This window comes from Delphinapterus leucas, chromosome 4 (assembly GCF_059928025.1).
Source record: "Delphinapterus leucas isolate spDelLeu-1000000601 "Yukka" chromosome 4, BTC_Dleu_Yukka2, whole genome shotgun sequence".
NCBI lineage: Eukaryota > Metazoa > Chordata > Mammalia > Artiodactyla > Monodontidae > Delphinapterus > Delphinapterus leucas.
In genome coordinates, this window is record NC_143132.1 from 123,982,502 (window position 1) to 124,001,276 (window position 18,775).

Genomic DNA, 18,775 nt, shown 5'->3' on the forward strand with positions numbered 1-18,775 from the left:
TATGCACTTCTTAATCTCCCTGCTTGCTAAGCCCTAAAGCCCATCTTGTATGACATTTTTGGGGCATGTCATTCATTTGGAATATGGAGTGGTCTATACAACAGATCTCTTCAAGTTGCAGGAAAGCCAAACAAAATTTTCTGTCACAGTTGAGAGTCAGTCTCAGTAAATACCTCACTTTGACTAGATGTTGACTATTTCAGAAAATTAAAGTCTTTAAACTTGACGAAAGCAGCTTTTGTCAAACTGCACTGTTTATCTGTGTCTTTCAGAATAGCAAGCTACAGACTTCTTTTAGTGTAACTCTTTATTAAGAAAAAGCCATTGGGGAGAAACTGGGGAAATGTATAAAGCTCTTCAATGAAAGCAATGAATTTTGGATTAAATTTGAAGAGAAATACACTAAGAAATAAGTAATGAAAAGAGAAGAAAACTGTACACACAGACATGCTTTTAAAATGCAGAGTACTATATTGCTAAATTATTCTAATAAAAAGAATTAGAAAATTGGAAAGATGGATATATATGCAAGGGATGTGTGGACTTTATAAATTTCAAATCTTCCAGGCAGTTTCTTTTTAATTTTAAAGATAAACTTTAAATTATATTTTTGTTTTATTCTTAATATATTGAAATAAATTAGAAAATATTAATTTGGAAAAGTAGTTTCTTTGCTGATTCTTGAGGTACTGTAATTTTTTTGTGATAAATCAAGTAACAATGATTATTTTAGCATGCTATTCTATCTTTACTGAAAAATGGTTGACTTAAAAAAATCTGATTAAACTCTTGAAAATTAGAAAAGAATTTCTGCCTATTTAACAAGATAAACAAGTAATCAACTTAAAGAATGGTTTTAACAAAAGAAATGGAAAACATCATGCATGCTATCAACAATTTAAGGAAAATCTTGTTCCTTTCAAATTATCTTCATCCCAAAGTAACTATTAGATTGCAAAAAGAGAATTCAGGGATGTAGAAGGAGAAAAACAAAATTCATGTAGATTTGTAATAAGTAATGAACTTCTCTGTGCTTAATTATAAAATAATTTTAAAAGACATTTTTCTTAACACTGATTTAAGTTCAGTTACTTTTCCTTTAGGAATGTAATCTGAAATGGCAGAAAAAATCCTTAAGGAAAGCACATAATGATATAAAATCCTGCACCTACTCAGGAGACTTTTAAAATTTGACAGAGCTTAACTTCCAGGTGAGAAATGGACAAATTAAAGCATAACTTTCTTCTGCTGATCATAAATGATTAGATAATTGATTAATTGAAAATGTGCATATTTAAAAAATGAGATTATTATATTAAATTTTTTATTATTTTCATTTGTGATTACATAAATATACATTTTACAAATCTTGCCAAATTGTGACATCAGAGCCCCACCTTGTGGCCAGTGTAGATAACTAATAGAGTCTAAATTTTAAGCAAAAAGCAAGAGCCTTAAACTTTTTTTTAGGTTCATGCTTTCAAAATGTTTCTTAAAGGCTAACATAAATAAAAATGATATAAATTTGGGTGATTTTTTTCAGGAATTCCTTTTTTTATTTTTGTAGATACAACACAGTGTTTTAAAAGGAGGAATTGGGATACCTTATTCTGAAATAAGGGGTAGCTAGCATATTCCCAGTTAGTACTGATGAAGTTGTTTTCTTTATGTACTTTATGTACTTTGGAAACTGCTAATCTGTTTTCACTAGGTAATATGGGCCAATGATAAAATCAGTTTAGAAATGGTCAGACTCAGTTAAAACTGATACAGTAATTGGTTTTGAGTAAACAAAATAACTTACATGACTTTAGAAAACTTCCAAAGGGTTTGATTATAAAGAACAAATATATTTTTAAAAATTCCTTTGTGGCAGGGAAAGGTAAATCACAATTTTTTTTTTCTCATAATCAGCACAGGGCTAGTAAAGTGCAGCAATGAAGACAGGTTCTCTGTTTTGGTTTTTTGAGGATTAAGAGAATTTGTTCCTGCTGAAGTTATTGAAGGGAGGTGTACTAGAGTAGTTCTAAATTACTGTAGCTCTCACGTATTCAGATGTTGCCCCACATCCTTCTTGATCATCTTTCCCTCCTTTGAGTTGCCTTGCACCCTGGCTGCTTCACTGAATTCAGGTGCTGCTCATCTAAGTCTAGAGCAATTTCGTTGATTTTCATATTGTCCTAAGGTGGCTTTCCTTTTGATCTTCTGTGAGCCAAGAGGAGAGGAAATTTTAAAATATACCTATGATCAAAACCTCAATGGTTTGGGGTCTGTGATAGCAAGTCTCCAAAGATGGTCCTCAATGACCCATGCCTCCCAGGATTCGTATCTCTGCACACTTCGCTCTCACCTTGAACCTGGGTGGGCCTTCTGTAACCAGTGGAGTGCAGTAGAAGTTACTCTGCATAACTTCCAAGTTGAGTCAGGAGAGACCCAGTGGCTTTGATCACCTAGAACATTCACTCATAGGCACTTCTGGAGTCTTTTTCTGTGAAAAGCCCATGCCACATAAAAGCACTCCAGCCAACAGTGGAAGCTCAGGTACTACATCATCTGGCACCATGTGAGTGAATTATTTGGACATCAAGCTCCGTCGAACCTTCAGATGACTATTGTCCCCATGGTTGACTTCTGCCTGCAACCACATGTGAGTCCCCAAGCGAGAACCACCCAGCTGAGCCCAGTCAGCCCACAGAGCCGTGAGAGAGGAAGATTACATTGTTTTGAGTCACTAAGTTCTGCATAGTTTATTACGCAGCAATAGATACCAAAACAGGGGTAATTGCCCATACTTCCTCTCTAATTGGGCCTGCTTTCCTGAGCACTTAACGTACTGGATTGTTTATCTACCTTTCATTTTCCTCAATAAAGCCATGTTTCTTGAAGGAAGGGACTGGTCCTTATTCAGTCTTTTCAGTTTTAGAGAGAGCCTGGCATACAGTAGGCACTCATATGTGTGAATGAGTAATTGGGAGTTGATTTTATGTCTGAGATTTTGTTGTATGTGAATCAAAATGATCCCTGAGGGAAATAGGAGTTTTGAATTTAACAGACCAAAAATAAAAATAAATCTATGTGTTCTTTGGCTGTGCTGTGTGAGGTAAAGACTTGAGAAAGACTGTACAATCTGTTCCTGAATAAAAGAATATGTAGGCAGCCCCAAGTTGGATAGAGTGATGTACTAAGATGTTATAAAAAGACACCCATATCACTGTTATCCTCAATATCCTGTGAGAAAGGACCGAGACAGGGAATGGTCAGTTTATGAGTAAACTGCTTGGCGGCCATATGTGTACTAGACTTTAAATAAATATTTTGAATTGAATGAATTTGGCTTTACACATCTTAAAACAGTTTTTAGTAAAATGCAAAAGCATTATATCCATATACTGACTAAAAAATCTATATTTTATCATCCCACTTTAAACTAAGAAATAGTTCTAAAGTAGAAACATGTGAAAACGGTGGATTTCTAAATGCCAAGGAGAGTGTGTCCTTGAGGTGTATTTTCACAGGAACTACTGTTGTTACCATAGTTACAGATTACACTGCTCATTGGGTGTGGCTTGTTGATTTTAACCAAACAGCATTTTAACATCTATTCAGTATGGTGCTAGAAATGTGATCAATAATGGAATTAAAACTTTATAATTTCAAAAGTATGGACCTGTATGAATTTGTTCAAAAAATGAATTGTTTAGGAGAGCTGTAATGTGGATGATGTCAGAAAGAAAAAACAGAATTTAGAAACTTCTTGACTGCATGTCAGTAATAGTTTGAATAAAACAGACTAGGGAAAAAGTATTTTTATACAAATACAGAGGAGATATCTTTAACTGTTTAAAATTGGTAAAGGATTTGACAGATCTGAGACGTTAAAAGGGTAACAAACAGTGAATTCAAGTGTGTAAAGTGACAGACATGGGAGAGAACAATGAAATCAAGGAGTTATAATCAATCTAATTATAGTCCAAAGTGAGGATGTGAAAAATGGACATAAACCCCACCTAACTTGCCAATGATTAGAAAGGTTTCATCTCCTAATTTGGGGCGTTTGTTTTGGCCTTAAGATTTCAGATTCTATTTTGGGGGGGAAGCATGTTGTGTGCACTGTTTTTCACACAGTTTCATCCTTCAGCAGACTTTCTTGCAAATATTTATTCCAATGTTTCCTTATTTTTTAAAGTCTAAAATGAGGACAGAAGGAGATGTGCAGAATGTGTACTTGTCCATGTCGCATGATTAATTGGAGAGCTCAGATGTTTGTAGCCCAGAATGTAAAGCCTCAATGATGGTTTACATTTGTAACAGTTACATGTAATTTTCCCTGAACATCCCTGTGCTTCCCAGATTTTCCACCCACTCATAGTTAAGTGGGGCCGTGTGACTGTTTTTTGGCCACTGGCCTGTGACCAGAAATAATGTGGATCACTCCCAAGGCCAAACATTTAAAAGCCCATTATAGCAACCCTTGAAGCATATATATACTGAGATGTCTGGATCCTGAGTCACTATTTGGAAGGGAGTTTCCGTTAAGGGGTATCAGACCCACAACAGCTATATGTGGGAAAGAAGTAAGTTTTACATGTTAAGCCACTGAGGTTTCCAGGCTTGCAAGATGGCTTATTTTTACCTAATATACCAATCACATGTTTGAGAAAAAGATACATATTTTAATTGAAGAAGATAGATTTAGGTATCTGTTGGTTTTAAAATAATGAAAACCTAGAGTTAATTTAGGTTTTAGTGATTTAATTTGTATCATCTGACAATAGAATCTCAAGATTGGAGTGGTCTTAAAAGCTAGGTAGTCCAATCTCTGTCCTGCTTTCACCCTGAACAAATCCCTTTCAGGTTTCCCTGGTTGATGATCATCCAGACTGTACTTGAAAACTTTATTTAGTGAATGTTTATTAGGCGTCTCTTAACATGCCTATCATTGTGCCTGACATTAAAGATTTGATTTAGATTAATAGATAGGATTTATCATCTTTGCATTACAATCCAGTGATGATCAAGTCATTGAATCCTGACGTAGACACAGCAGAGCATTTTCTTAACTGTGCTAGAATCTGTCTTTTGTAACTTCGACTTAAAGTTTATACATGTACATTTGAAAACGATATGAAAAAAATTAATACCTTTTAACATGGGTGTCTCTTTCATATATTTAACTGCAGTAATCACAACTGTTTCCTCTCTCCCCCCAACCCCCTATGCCTCCTCCTTTCATCTTTTCCACACTTAAAATATCAGACTCTTCCCTAGTCTTTTATATTGAAAGACAAAAATAACCAATTTCTCCCGAGGGTATACTATGTCCAGAGACTTGACCCATGGTAAGATGGCCAAGTAAGATTTGGTGCAATCGCGCAAAGAAGAGAGAGCTCGTGATTGTAGACAGCCTTGGTTCCAGCCAATAGCCTGAGTTCCCTCAGTCTTTTGTTTCTTCAGCTGCAAAAGCACAGACACAATTTGAGAAATTTCATGGAGCTGCAAGATGTTCTCTCAGGTTATTTGTACAATGGGAAAGAAAGGTCACAGAGTCCAGCTTCCTTCCCATGTCAGTGACAGATAACTAGACCTCTGCTTGAGGGTTTGCAGATTGCTCATCTGTGGTTGAAAAGCTCTTGTTAGCAGAATGCTTTTCCTTATATTGAGCTGATATCAGCTGCCCTTGCAACTTCTTCCTGTCGCCTCTTGTTCTGCCTTCTAAAGGAGCACAGACTAAGTTGAACGCCCTTTCTATGTGTTAGCAATGCAAATGGATTGTGGTTTTCCTAAATCTGCCCTCCAAGACAAACATTTCAGGATTCACAGCCATCTCATCATCCTGTCCTCTGTGGCTCTCTGCTTCTCTCTGCATTGTCAACATCACACTTGACAGTGTGTCACCTAGAAACCTGGCTCCTGCAGTGATTCTGATTGCATCCTTTGGTCTGGTCACTCTATTTCTAGATGTAAAGCCTAAGATTTTACCATCTTGTATAGGGGGTTATACCACAATGATTTAAAAGAAAACACCAGATTAGTGGTTTTCAAACCAGGCTGCACATTAAAATCACCTGGGGGAGCAGTTAAAAAATGCTGATGCTCACATCCTAGCCCTGACCAAAGAAACCAGGATCTCCAGGAGTAAGGCCCCAATACAGCTATTTTTGAAAGTGCTTCAGTGATTTTAATGTGCAGTAGTGAGTTTTGCTCTTAAATGAGGCTTCTCTCAACCTGTATGCAAATGCAATTTTTTATTTGAATGTAAAATATCGGACTTTTGCTCTGTTCCAGTTTAATTCTCTCTGATAATAGGGGTCCCATAATTTCCAAATGCAATTTTGTGAGGTCAATCTTCAACAATCTTCAACAAAGCTAGAACACTGAAACTACTAAAATGTCCATTAGATGTTTAGAAAAGTTTGGAAAGGAATTTTAATAAGTATAAGGATGAATTCATTTCAATTTAATATTTCTTATATTGTTGGGTTTATGCATAATTTGTACTGTATGTAAGAGCATCCTACGTCATACTATGAATAAACTTGGATGATCATTGTTAGCAGATGACAGAGACCAGTATTTACGGGATACAAGAATGTTTTTCCAAATTCCAGGTCCTTCCAAACAAAACAAGCATTAATCCTGTTAGTTAGCTCTTTTCTATTGAAACACTAGGTTTCAAGGCATATCCAAATAAAACTACTTTTTTTTTTTTTTTTACAATGGTGTGTTAGTTTCTGCTTCATAACAAAGTGAATCAGTTATACATATACATATGTTCCCATATCTCTTCCCTCTTACGTCTCCCTCCCTCCCACCCTCCCTATCCCACCCCTCTAGGTGGTCACAAACCACGGAGCTGATCTCCCTGTGCTATACGGCAGCTTCCCGCTAGCTATCTATTTTACGTTTGGTATAAACTACTCTTTATTCCTTTAACTTTCGATATCTTTCAGCTGTTAAAAGGAATGTCGTTTTAGAAAGTTTGGCAGCAGAAAACGAATCCGGCACATCTGAAATTAATCAGTGTTGAGTAAGAGTTAAGAGGAACAACTGCAGTTATTTAAATTTGCATCTCTGGGTCAAGATTGCCCAAGCATTGCAGTAAAATGAATTAGAATTTCTTAAAAATCCATGTTATAGGCCCTTTATTTAAAAGGCCAGGAGCAGCCCTCACGTTGCATCCCCCATTGTTCTTGGTATATTGAGTACATTGTTGATAATGATCATGATGTACAGTTTTGAAAGCACTAGTTCTTAGGCTAAGGCATCATGCATTGATGTTCATAGTATTTTTCACATCCACTTAAAATGAGTTAGGGATAGTCCAGAGGAATAATGTTAATACCAACAAAATGAAGATACAAGAGGTCAGAAAACATTTAGAGGAAGTGGTGAGATATTTATTGTAATTGCACACACAACTTATTTCTCTCTGTATAGCCAAGACAAAAGAAGAAACACAATAGGTTACTCTACAGAGGTCTCTTGATGTTGCCCAAAGACATTTTTCACTGCCCAGTTACTCACCTTTTTTTTTTTTTCTATATCTGTATATATTAGACCTTCATCTAGAGATTCAGTCTTGCTTGCCCTCACCTCAGTTCTAATCCTGTCTGTGCTCAAGGGCCCCAAGTAGGTCAAGTAACAAGTTAACACTGATGCCTGTTTGGCTTTGACTTTTTCCTGTCAGATTTGTTAACCAAGTTTTATTTTGAGCCTGTGGAGAAATCATACTCTTCATTTATTAGAACTGGATTTGTCTTGTTCTTTTTTTTTTTTTTTTTTTTTTTTGCGGTACGCGGGCCTCTCACTGCTGTGGCCTCTCCCATTGTGGAGCACAGGCTCCGGACGCGCAGGCTCAGTGGCCATGGCTCACGGGCCAAGCCGCTTGCGGCATGTGGGATCTTCCCGGACACGGCACGAACCTGCGTCCCCTGCATCAGCAGGCAGACTCTCAACCGCTGCGCCACCAGGGAAGCCCCTGTCTTGTTCGTTTTGTCTGAACACCTTCCTGGATACCTTGATTCTCATTGCTGTTACCCTGAGACTGGGATCCTGTCAAGGACTAGAGGTCAGTTTGTGCTTTACAAACATGCCAGTTAGCTTTTGCCAAACAAAAGACTTCATAACAAACCACTCCTACAGCACAGTGCCTTACAATTACAATAATTTAATTTCATGGATCTGTGAGTTGCCTGGGCTCAGCTTAATGGGGTTTTCCCTGCTGTAAATCTCTCATTTCCCTTCTAGGCCCAATGGTCTCACCCCAGCATATTTCCCCCATGGCAATGATAGAGGGAAAGGCAAGTGGAAACATAGACGGACTCTTGGAACTGGCACATCACCACTTCCATATTATTCTTTTGCTAAAGCAAGTCATATTGCTGAACCTAATCTGAAGGATAAAGAAATATACTTGGAACCCTTAGGAAGAGAAACATGGCAGAGAATGTGGAAGCAGGAAGGACTGTTGAAAGGTATGAAGTGTTATTTAAAACATTAAAAATTATTATCCCAATTAAAAATTAATTAATGTAAAGTTGACCCCTTGAACAACACAGGAATTAGGGGCACCAACCCTCATGCAGTTGAAAATCCAAGTAAGACTTTATAGTCAGCCCTCTGTATCCCCTGTTTTGCATCCACAGATTCAACCAACCACAGATCATGTACTGCACTAGTACATATTGAAAAAAAAATTCAGGAATAAGTGGACCCATGCAGTTCACACCCGTGTTGTTCAAGGGTCCACTGTATTACGAAATAACTATTATGCCATATGCTAGTAGGATGCTGTTTCATTTATCAATTCATTTCTTTCAATAAATATTTGAAGGCCCAGGGCAAAAGCGTCTAACCTGCCTTCTCTTCTGATTCATCACATAATGTCACATAATCTCTGGCAACTCACTTAAGGTTTTTTTTTTAAACTTTTCTTTTTCTTGATGTACAGTTCTATAAGATTGAACATGGGTGTAAATTCTTGTAGCAACCACCATAATCAGGATATAGAACAGAACATCACAGCAAAGCAATGGGTTTTTTTTGCTCCTTTGTAGTTAAAACCTCCCCCTGCTCCTAACTGCTGACATCAGCTAATCTGTTCTTCCAAATAGTTTTGCCTTTTTTAGGTTGTCATATTATTGGACTCATACAGCATGATACCTTTGGCCACTGGCTTCTTTCACTCAGCATAATGTCTTTGGGATTCATCAATACTATTGCATGTTCCTTTTTATTGTGTACAATAGTATGGTAATAGTAATAGTAATTGCAATAGTAATCCATGATATGGAAGAATTATAGCTTTTTAATCCATTGACTTATCAAAGGACATTTGAGTTATTTCTAGTTTAGGTGATTATGAATAAAATGTCCATAGACACTCATGTACATGTTTTGTATAACCATAAGTTTATATCTCATTAGAGTAAATAGCTAAGAGTGGGATTGCTGGGCCATATGGTAAGTGTATGATGTTTATGGTCAGAGTACATGATTGTGTGATTACCATTCTTTTAAACTTGTTAAGGTTTGTACTATGACTCATGATGTAGTCTATGAAGGCGAATGTTCTACGTGCACATGAGAAGAATCAGTATTCTGCTATTGTTGAATGACGTCTTCCAAAAATGTCAATTGGTCCAGTTGTTTGATGGTGGTGTTCAGTTCTTCTGTATCTTTATGATTCCTGAGAAAGGAGTGTTGAAATCCCCAAGTACAGTGATTGATATGTTTCTCTTGTCATGTCTATTCACTTTTGCTTTAATATTTTGAAGCTCTGTTGTTAGTTACATATATTTAGCATTGTTATATCTTATTAATGTATTGACTCTTTTATCATTATGCAATGTCCCTCTTTATTTCTGGTAATTTTCTTGGCTCTGAGGTTTATTCTGTCTGATAATATATTCCAGTTTTTCTCTGACTAGTGTTTATATATTACCGTTGTTTTCCTTTTTAATCTACCTAAATTATTATATTTAAAGTGGAATTCTAATAGACCATATATATTTGTTACCCTCTTCCTAATCTGAAAACTGTGTCTTTTAATTGCCATGTTTAACTCATTTATCTTTAAATTAATTATTTACATGTTTAGAGTTAGGTCTACCATTTTATTTTTTGTTTTCTGTTTGTCCCTTCTATTTTTCATTCCACTGCTTCTGCCTTCTTTTGGGTTATTTGAATATTTTAAGTATTACTTTTAAATTTATCAATTATATTTTTAATATGTCTTTTTGTATCTTTTCCAGTGGTATTACAATATGCATACTTAAGTTTTCACAGTCTACTTAGAGTTAATATTTTACCATTTCTAGTCAAATGTAGAAACCTTACCACCATATCTTCCTTTATATTTTAGTTGTGATATTTATTAAATCTATGTTCATTGAACAATCCACCAATGTTATAATTTTTACTTTCAACCATTTAAAAAATTTAAAGAACCATTTAAAATAACTTCAATGAAAAATAGTCTGTTTATTTATGCAATGTTTACCATTTGTGTTGCTCTTCCTTTATTCCCAAAGTTCCATGTTTCTCTCTGGTATATTTTCCCTTTCACCTGAAACACTTCCTTTTGCACTTCTTGTATATTAGGTTTTCTGGTGATAAGTTATCTTAGTTTTTATTCATTTGAGAATGTCTTCATTTCATCTTAATTTATGAGTGAAAGTTATTTTTACTGGATAGGGAATTATAGGTTGACAGTCTTTTCTTACAGTGCAATATTGGTTTTGCTTCACTGCCGCCTTCTTTTTTTTTTTTTTTTTTTTTTTTTTGCGGTACGCGGGCCTCTCACTGTTGTGGCCTCTCCCGTTGCGGAGCACAGGCTCAGCGGCCATGGCTCACGGGCCTAGCCACTCTGCGGCATGTGGGATCTTCCTGGACCAGGGCACAAACCCGTGTCCCCTGCATCAGCAGGCGGACTCTCAACCCCTGCGCCACCAGGGAAGCCCCACTGCCTTCTTTTTGATGACAAACTTACAATCACTTGAATAGTTATTCTCCTACATGTAATGCTTTATTTTTCTCTAATGGCTTTCAAGATTTTTTCTCTGTGATTTTCATCAATTTGATCATATGTATTGGCACGGAATTCTTTGAGTTTATCCTGTTAGGGGTTTGCTGAACTTCTTGAATCTGCAAGCTTATGTCTTTACCCAAAGTTGGAAAGTTTTCAGGCATTATTTCTTCAAGTACATTTTTTCCTGTACAATAATTTTTCTCTTTTCTTTCTGAAACTTCAAAAACACAAACATTAGACCTTCTGATATTTTCTTCAGGTTCTCAAGACTGTTCATTTTTTCTTTCAAATTTTTTTCTCTCTAATGTTCAAATTGGATAATTTCTACTAATCTACCTCCAAGTACATTAACTCTTCTCTTGTCTTCATTGAGCCCATCTAGTAAAGTTTTTTTTTATTTTGGTGATGGTATTTTCCAGTTCTAAAATTTCCATTTGGTTCTCCTTTATATCCTCTATTTATCTGATGAAATTTTTATCTTTCCATTTGTTTTAAGAATGTTTTTTGTTACTTCTTTAAACATTTCATAATAGCTTCTTTAAAGTCTTTGTCTGATAATTCAACATCTGATTCATATTAGGTTGATGTCTGTTGATTTCCTTTCCTTTGGCAATTTGTGAGACCTTTCTGATTCTTTCATATATTGAATAATTTGGGGCTGGATATTTTGAATATTAAGTTACAGTGTTCTTGGTCTAGATTAGATCCCACGGAGAATGTTTTCTTGTTGTTATTGTTTTGTTTTAGTAAGCAATTGACTCAGGTGCTGCCTGCAATTTCTGATATGACTTATGTGGACTGTTGTTCAAATGTCAGTATACTTTTCAAAGTCTTCCCAATGTTATTCAGCTCTCTCCTGCATGTGTGCTTCATGGGGGCCAGTCTGAAGCCTGAGTGCAGTCTACCTCATGCATCAGTTCTCAAAGCTTATTGGTATAATGTTTAGGGTCATATCTACCACTCAGCTCAGGGGTGAGCCAAAGGGTTCATATAAAATGTTTTGAAATCCTTTTCTTGAGCTCCTTTTTCTCTATAGTGTCTCCCCAAACTATCTTGTTCCCCAGGTTCCTTCTTCCTGGTCCTCTGCTAGTCTTTTTAACCTGCATGCATGTCCTGAGCTTGCTTCTGCTTCTAGATGCAAGTGGCAGGAGGATAGAGAGAAAAAATGGAGATATTCCTTTATGCTCTTTGGATCACATCGTTTCTCTGGTTGGAGAGCAGGATTATCCTCTTTTCAGGTACTCACCTAACTGCCACTGCCACCACCACCACAGGGTTGCAGCTTCAGGAGTGGGGCTTGCTGGCAGCAAAGCTGAGAAAGAAAGAAGAAAAGGTTAGGAATTTACCCCTACTCTCTCTGTCTTCTAGAGGCTGCACTTCCCAATCCTAAGAACAAAAGAAGATGCATTTCTCTTGGAACTCTTTTTGTCCATGCCTGGTACACTATTCTGGGATTTGTGCCGACTCAAAGACAAGGAGATATGTATGAAAAAGGAATAAAACAAGGAAACTTCCCACTGATTGCTTGTACTTTGAGTTCTGCTTTTCTTCCCAAGCCACCTTCTACCATTTACTTAGAGTTCCGGTGTGGCCCACTCCATGCATTCTGCCAAGGGCTTTGGCTGTATGTGGTTGGAGAGACAGAGTGGAGCTGCTTACTTCATCTTAACAGGAACTTGAACCCTCACTTAAGTTTTGTAAACTTCAGTTACTTCATCTTCAAAGGGAGTGTTATTAATACTTGCCCTTTCTAATTCCTAAGATATTTATAAGAATAAAATGAAATGGCATATATGAAAGTGTTTTGTAAACTGTAAAGTACCTTATTTATTTATTTTTTTTAAACATCTTTATTGGGGTATAATTGCTTTACAATGGTGTGTTAGTTTCTGCTTTATAACAAAGTGAATCAGTTATACATATACATATGTTCCCATATGTCTTCCCTCTTGCGTCTCCCTCCCTCCCACTCTCCCTATCCCACCCCTCCAGGCTGTCACAAAGCACCGAGCTAATATCCCTGTGCCTTGCGGCTGCTTCCCCCTAGCTATCTACCTTACTACGTTTGTTAGTGTGTATATGTCCATGACTCTCTCTCGCCCTGTCAAAGCTCACCCTTCCCCCTCCCCATATCCTCAAGTCCGTTCTCCAGTAGGTCTGCGTCTTTATTCCTGTCTTACCCCTAGGTTCTTCATGACATTTTTTTTCCCCTTAAATTCCATATATATGTGTTAGCATACGGTATTTGTCTTTTTCTTTCTGACTTACTTCACTCTGTATGACAGACTCTAGGTCTATCCATCTCATTACAAATAGCTCAATTTCATTTCTTTTTAAGGCTGAGTAATATTCCATTGTATATATGTGCCACATCTTCTTTATCCATTCATCCGATGATGGGCGCTTAGGTTGTTTCCATCTCCGGGCTATTGTAAATAGAGCTGCAATGAACATTTTGGTACATGACTCTTTTTGAATTTTGGTTTTCTCAGGGTATATGCCCAGTAGTGGGATTGCTGAGTCATATGGTAATTCTATTTGTAGTTTTTTAAGGAACCTCCATACTGTTCTCCATAGTGGCTGAACCAATTCACATTCCCACCAGCAGTGCAAGAGTGTTCCCTTTTCTCCACACCCTCTCCAGCATTTATTGTTTCTAGATTTTTTGATGATGGCCATTCTGACTGGTGTGAGATGATATCTCATTGTAGTTTTGATTTGCATTTCTCTAATGATTAATGATGTTGAGCATTCTTTCATGTGTTTGTTGGCATTCTGTATATCTTCTTTGGAGAAATGTCTATTTAGGTCTTCTGCCCATTTTTGGATTGGGTTGTTTGTTTTTTTGTTATTGAGCTGCATGAGCTGCTTGTAAATTTTGGAGATTAATCCTTTGTCAGTTGCTTCATTTGCAAATATTTTCTCCCATTCTGAGGGTTGTCTTTTGGTCTTGATTATGGTTTCCTTTGCTGTGCAAAAGCTTTGAAGTTTCTTTAGGTCCCATTTGTTTATTTTTGTTTTTATTTCCATTACTCTAGGAGGTGGGTCAGAAAGGATCTTGCTGTGATTTATGTCAAAGAGTGTTCTGCCTATGTTTTCCTCTAAGAGTTTGATAGTTTCTGGCCTTACATTTAGGTCTTTAATCCATTTTGAGCTTATTTTTGTGTATGGTGTTAGGGAGTGATCTAATCTCATACTTTTACATGTACCTGTCCAGTTTTCCCAGCACCATTTATTGAAGAGGCTGTCCTTTCTCTGTACATTCCTGCCACCTTTATCAAAGATAAGGTGTCCATATGTGCGTGGGTTTATCTCTGGGCTTTCTATCCTGTTCCATTGATCTATCTTTCTGTTTTTGTGCCAGTACCATACTGTCTTGATTACTGTAGCTTTGTAGTATAGTCTGAAGTCAGGGAGCCTGATTCCTCCAGCTCCTTTTTTCGTTCTCAAGATTGCTTTGGCTATTCGGGGTCTTTTGTGTTTCCATACAAATTGCGAAATTTTTTGTTCTAGTTCTGTGAAAAATGCCAGTGGTAGTTTGATAGGGATTGCATTGAATCTGTAGATTGCTTTGGGTAGTAGAGTCATTTTCACAATGTTGATTCTTCCCATCCAAGAACATGGTATATCTCTCCATCTATTTCTATCATCTTTAATTTCTTTCATCAGTGTCTTATAATTTTCTGCATACAGGTCTTTCGTCTCCTTAGGTAGGTTTATTCCTAGAAATTTTATTCTTTTTGTTGCAATGGTAAATGGGAGTGTTTTCTTGATTTCACTTTCAGATTTTTCATCATTAGTATATAGGAATGCCAGAGATTTCTGTGCATTAACTTTGTATCCTGCTACTTTACCAAATTCATTGATTAGCTCTAGTAGTTTTCTGGTAGCATCTTTAGGATTCTCTATGTATATTATCATGTCATCTGCAAACAGTGACAGCTTTACTTCTTCTTTTCCGATTTGGATTCCTTTTATTTCCTTTTCTTCTCTAATTGCTGTGGCTAAAACTTCCAAAACTATGTTGAATAAGAGTGGTGAGAGTGGGCAACCTTGTCTTGTTCCTGATCTTAGTGGAAATGCTTTCAGTTTTTCACCATTGAGGATGATGTTTGCTGTGGGCTTGTCATATATGGCCTTTATTATGTTGAGGAAAGTTCCCTCTATGCCTACTTTCTGCAGGGTTTTTATCATAAATGGGTGTTGAATTTTGTCGAAAGCTTTCTCTGCATCTATTGAGATGATCATATGGTTTTTCTCCTTCAATTTGTTAATATGGTGTATCACGTTGATTGATTTACGTATATTGAAGAATCCTTGCATTCCTGGAATAAACCCCACTTGATCATGGTGTATGATCCTTTTAATGTGCTGTTGGATTCTGTTTGCTAGTATTTTGTTGAGGATTTTTGCATCTATGTTCATCAGTGATATTGGCCTGTAGTTTTCTTTCTTTGTGACATCCTTGTCTGGTTTTGGTATCAAGGTGATGGTGGCCTCGTAGAAGGAATTTGGGAGTGTTCCTCCCTCTGCTATATTTTGGAAGAGTTTGAGAAGGATAGGTGTTAGCTCTTCTCTAAACGTTTGATAGAATTCACCTGTGAAGCCATCTGGTCCTGGGCTTTTGTTTGTTGGAAGATTTTTAATCACAGTTTCAATTTCAGTGCTTGTGATTGGTCTGTTCATATTTTCTATTTCTTCCTGATTCAGTCTTGGCATGTTGTGCATTTCTAAGAATTTGTCCATTTCTTCCAGATTGTCCATTTTATTGGCATAGAGTTGCTTGTAGTAATCTCTCATGATTTTTTGTATTTCTGCAGTGTCAGTTGTTACTTCTCCTTTTTCATTTCTAATTCTATTGATTTGAGTTTTCTCCCTTTTTTTCTTGATGAGTCTGGCTAGTGGTTTATCTATTTTGTTTATCTTCTCAAAGAACCAGCTTTTAGTTTTATTGATCTTTGCTATCGTTTCCTTCATTTCTTTTTCATTTATTTCTGATCTGATTTTTATGATTTCTTTCCTTCTGCTAGCTTTGGGGGTTTTTTGTTCTTCTTTCTCTAATTGCTTGAGGTGCAAGGTTAGGTTGTTTATTCGAGATGTTTCCTGCTTCTTAAGGTGGGCTCGTATTGCTATAAACTTCCCCCTTAGAACTGCTTTTGCTGCATCCCATAGGTTTTGGGTCGTCGTGTCTCCATTGTCATTTGTTTCTAGGTATTTTTTAATTTCCTCTTTGATTTCTTCAGTGATCACTTCATTATTAAGTAGTGTATTGTTTAGCCTCCATGTGTTTGTATTTTTTACAGATCTTTTCCTGTAATTGATATCTAGTCTCATGGCGTTGTGGTCAGAAAAGATACTTGATACAATTTCAATTTTCTTAAATTTACCAAGGCTTGATTTGTGACCCAATATATGATCTATCCTGGAGAATGTTCCATGAGCACTTGAGAAAAATGTGTATTCTGTTGTTTTTGGATGGAGTGTCCTATAAATATCAATTAAGTCCATCTTGTTTAATGTATCATTTAAAGCTTGTGTTTCCTTATTTATTTTCATTTTGGATGATCTGTCCATGGGTGAAAGTGGGGTGTTAAAGTCCCCTACTATGAATGTGTTACTGTCGATCTCCCCTTTTATGGCTGTTAGTATTTGCCTTATGTATTGAGGTGCTCTTATGTTGGGTGCATAAATATTTACAATTGTTATATCTTCTTCTTGGATCGATCCCTTGATCATTATGTAGTGTCCTTCTTTGTCTCTTGTAATAGTCCTTATTTTAAAGTCTATTTTGTCTGATATGAGAATTGCTACTCCAGCTTTCTTTTGGTTTCCATTTGCATGGAATATCTTTTTCCATCCCCTTATTTTCAGTCTGTATGTGTCTCTAGGTCTGAAGTGGGTCTCTTGTAGACAGCATATATAAGGATCTTGTTTTTGTATCCATTCAGCCAATCTGTGTCTTTTGGTGGGAGCATTTAGTCCATTTACATTTAAGGTAATTATCGATATGTATGTTCCTATTCCCATTTTCTATATTGTTTTGGGTTCGTTATTATAGGTCTTTTCCTTCTCTTGTGTTCCTTGTTTAGAGAAGTTCCTTTAGCATTTGTTGTAAAGCTGGTTTGGTGGTGCTGAACTCTCTCAGCTTTTGCTTGTCTGTAAAGGTTTTAATTTCTCCATCAAATCTGAATGAGATCCTTGCTGGGTAGAGTAGTCTTGGTTGCAGGTTTTTCTCCTTCATCACTTTCAGTATGTCCTGCCACTCCCTTCTGGCTTGTAGGGTTTCTGCTCAGAGATCAGCTGTTAACCTTATGGGGATTCCCTTGTGTGTTATTTGTTGTTTTTCCCTTGCTGCTTTTAATATGCTTTCTTTGTATTTAATTTTTGACAGTTTGATTAATATGTGTCTTGGTGTATTTCTCCTTGTATTTATCCTGTATGGGACTCTCTGTGCTTCCTGGACTTGATTAACTATTTCCTTTCCCATATTAGGGAAGTTTTCAACTATAATCTCTTCAAATATTTTCTCAGTCCCTTTCTTTTTCTCTTCTTCTTCTGGAACCCCTATAATTCAAATGTTGGTGCGTTTAATGTTGTCCCAGAGGTCTCTGAGACTGTCCTCAGTTCTTTTCATTCTTTTTTCTTTATTCTGCTCTGCAGTAGTTATTTCCACTATTTTATCTTCCAGGTCACTTATCCGTTCTTCTGCCTCAGTTATTCTGTTATTGATCCCATCTAGAGTACTTTTAATTTCATTTATTGCGTTGTTCATCATTGCTTGTTTCATCTTTATTTCTTCTAGGTCCTTGTTAACTGTTTCTTGCATTTTGTCCATTCTACTTCCAAGATTTCGGATCATCCTTACTATCATTATCCTGAATTCTTTTTCAGGTAGGCTGCCTATTTCCTCTTCATTTGTTAGGTCTGGTGCATTTTTATCTTGCTCCTTCATCTGCTGTGTGTTTTTCTGTCTTCTCATTTTGCTTATCTTACTGTGTTTGGGGTCTCCTTTTTGCAGGCTGCACGTTCGTAGTTCCCATTGTTTTTGATGTCTGTCTCCAGTGGCTAAGGTTGTTTCAGTGGGTTGTGTAGGCTTCCTGGTGGAGGGGACTAGTGCCTGTGTTGTGGTGGATGAGGCTGGATCTTGTCTCTTTAGTGGGCAGGTTCACGTCTGGTGGTGTGTTTTGGGGTGTCTGTGGCCTTATTATGATTTTAGGCAGCCTCTCTGCTAATGGGTGGGGTTGTGTTCCTGTTTTGCTAGTTGTTTGGCATAGGTTGTCTAGCACTGTGGCTTGCTGGTCGTTGAGTGAAGCTGGGTGCTTGTGTTAAGATGGAGGTCACTGGGAGATTTCCGCCGTTTAATATTATGTGGAGCTGGGAGGTCTCTTTTTGACCAGTGTCCTGAAGTTGGCTCTCCTACCTCAGAGGCAGAGCCCTGACTCCTGGCTGGAGCACCAAGAGCCTTTCATCCACACGGCTCAGAATAAAAGGGAGAAAAAGTAGAGAGAATTAGTAGAAGTATGAGGAAAGAAAGAAGGAAAGGAGGAAAGGAAGGAAGGAAGAAAGAAGCAAAGAAGGAAAGAAAGGAGGGAGGGAGGAAGGAAGGAAGGAAGGAGGGAAAGAAGGAAAAAAGACAGAAAGAAAGAGGATACAGTAAAAATAAAATAAAGTATAATATAGTTATTGAATTAAAAAATATTTAGAAAAAAAAAAAGGGACGGATAGAACCTTAGGACAAATGTTGGA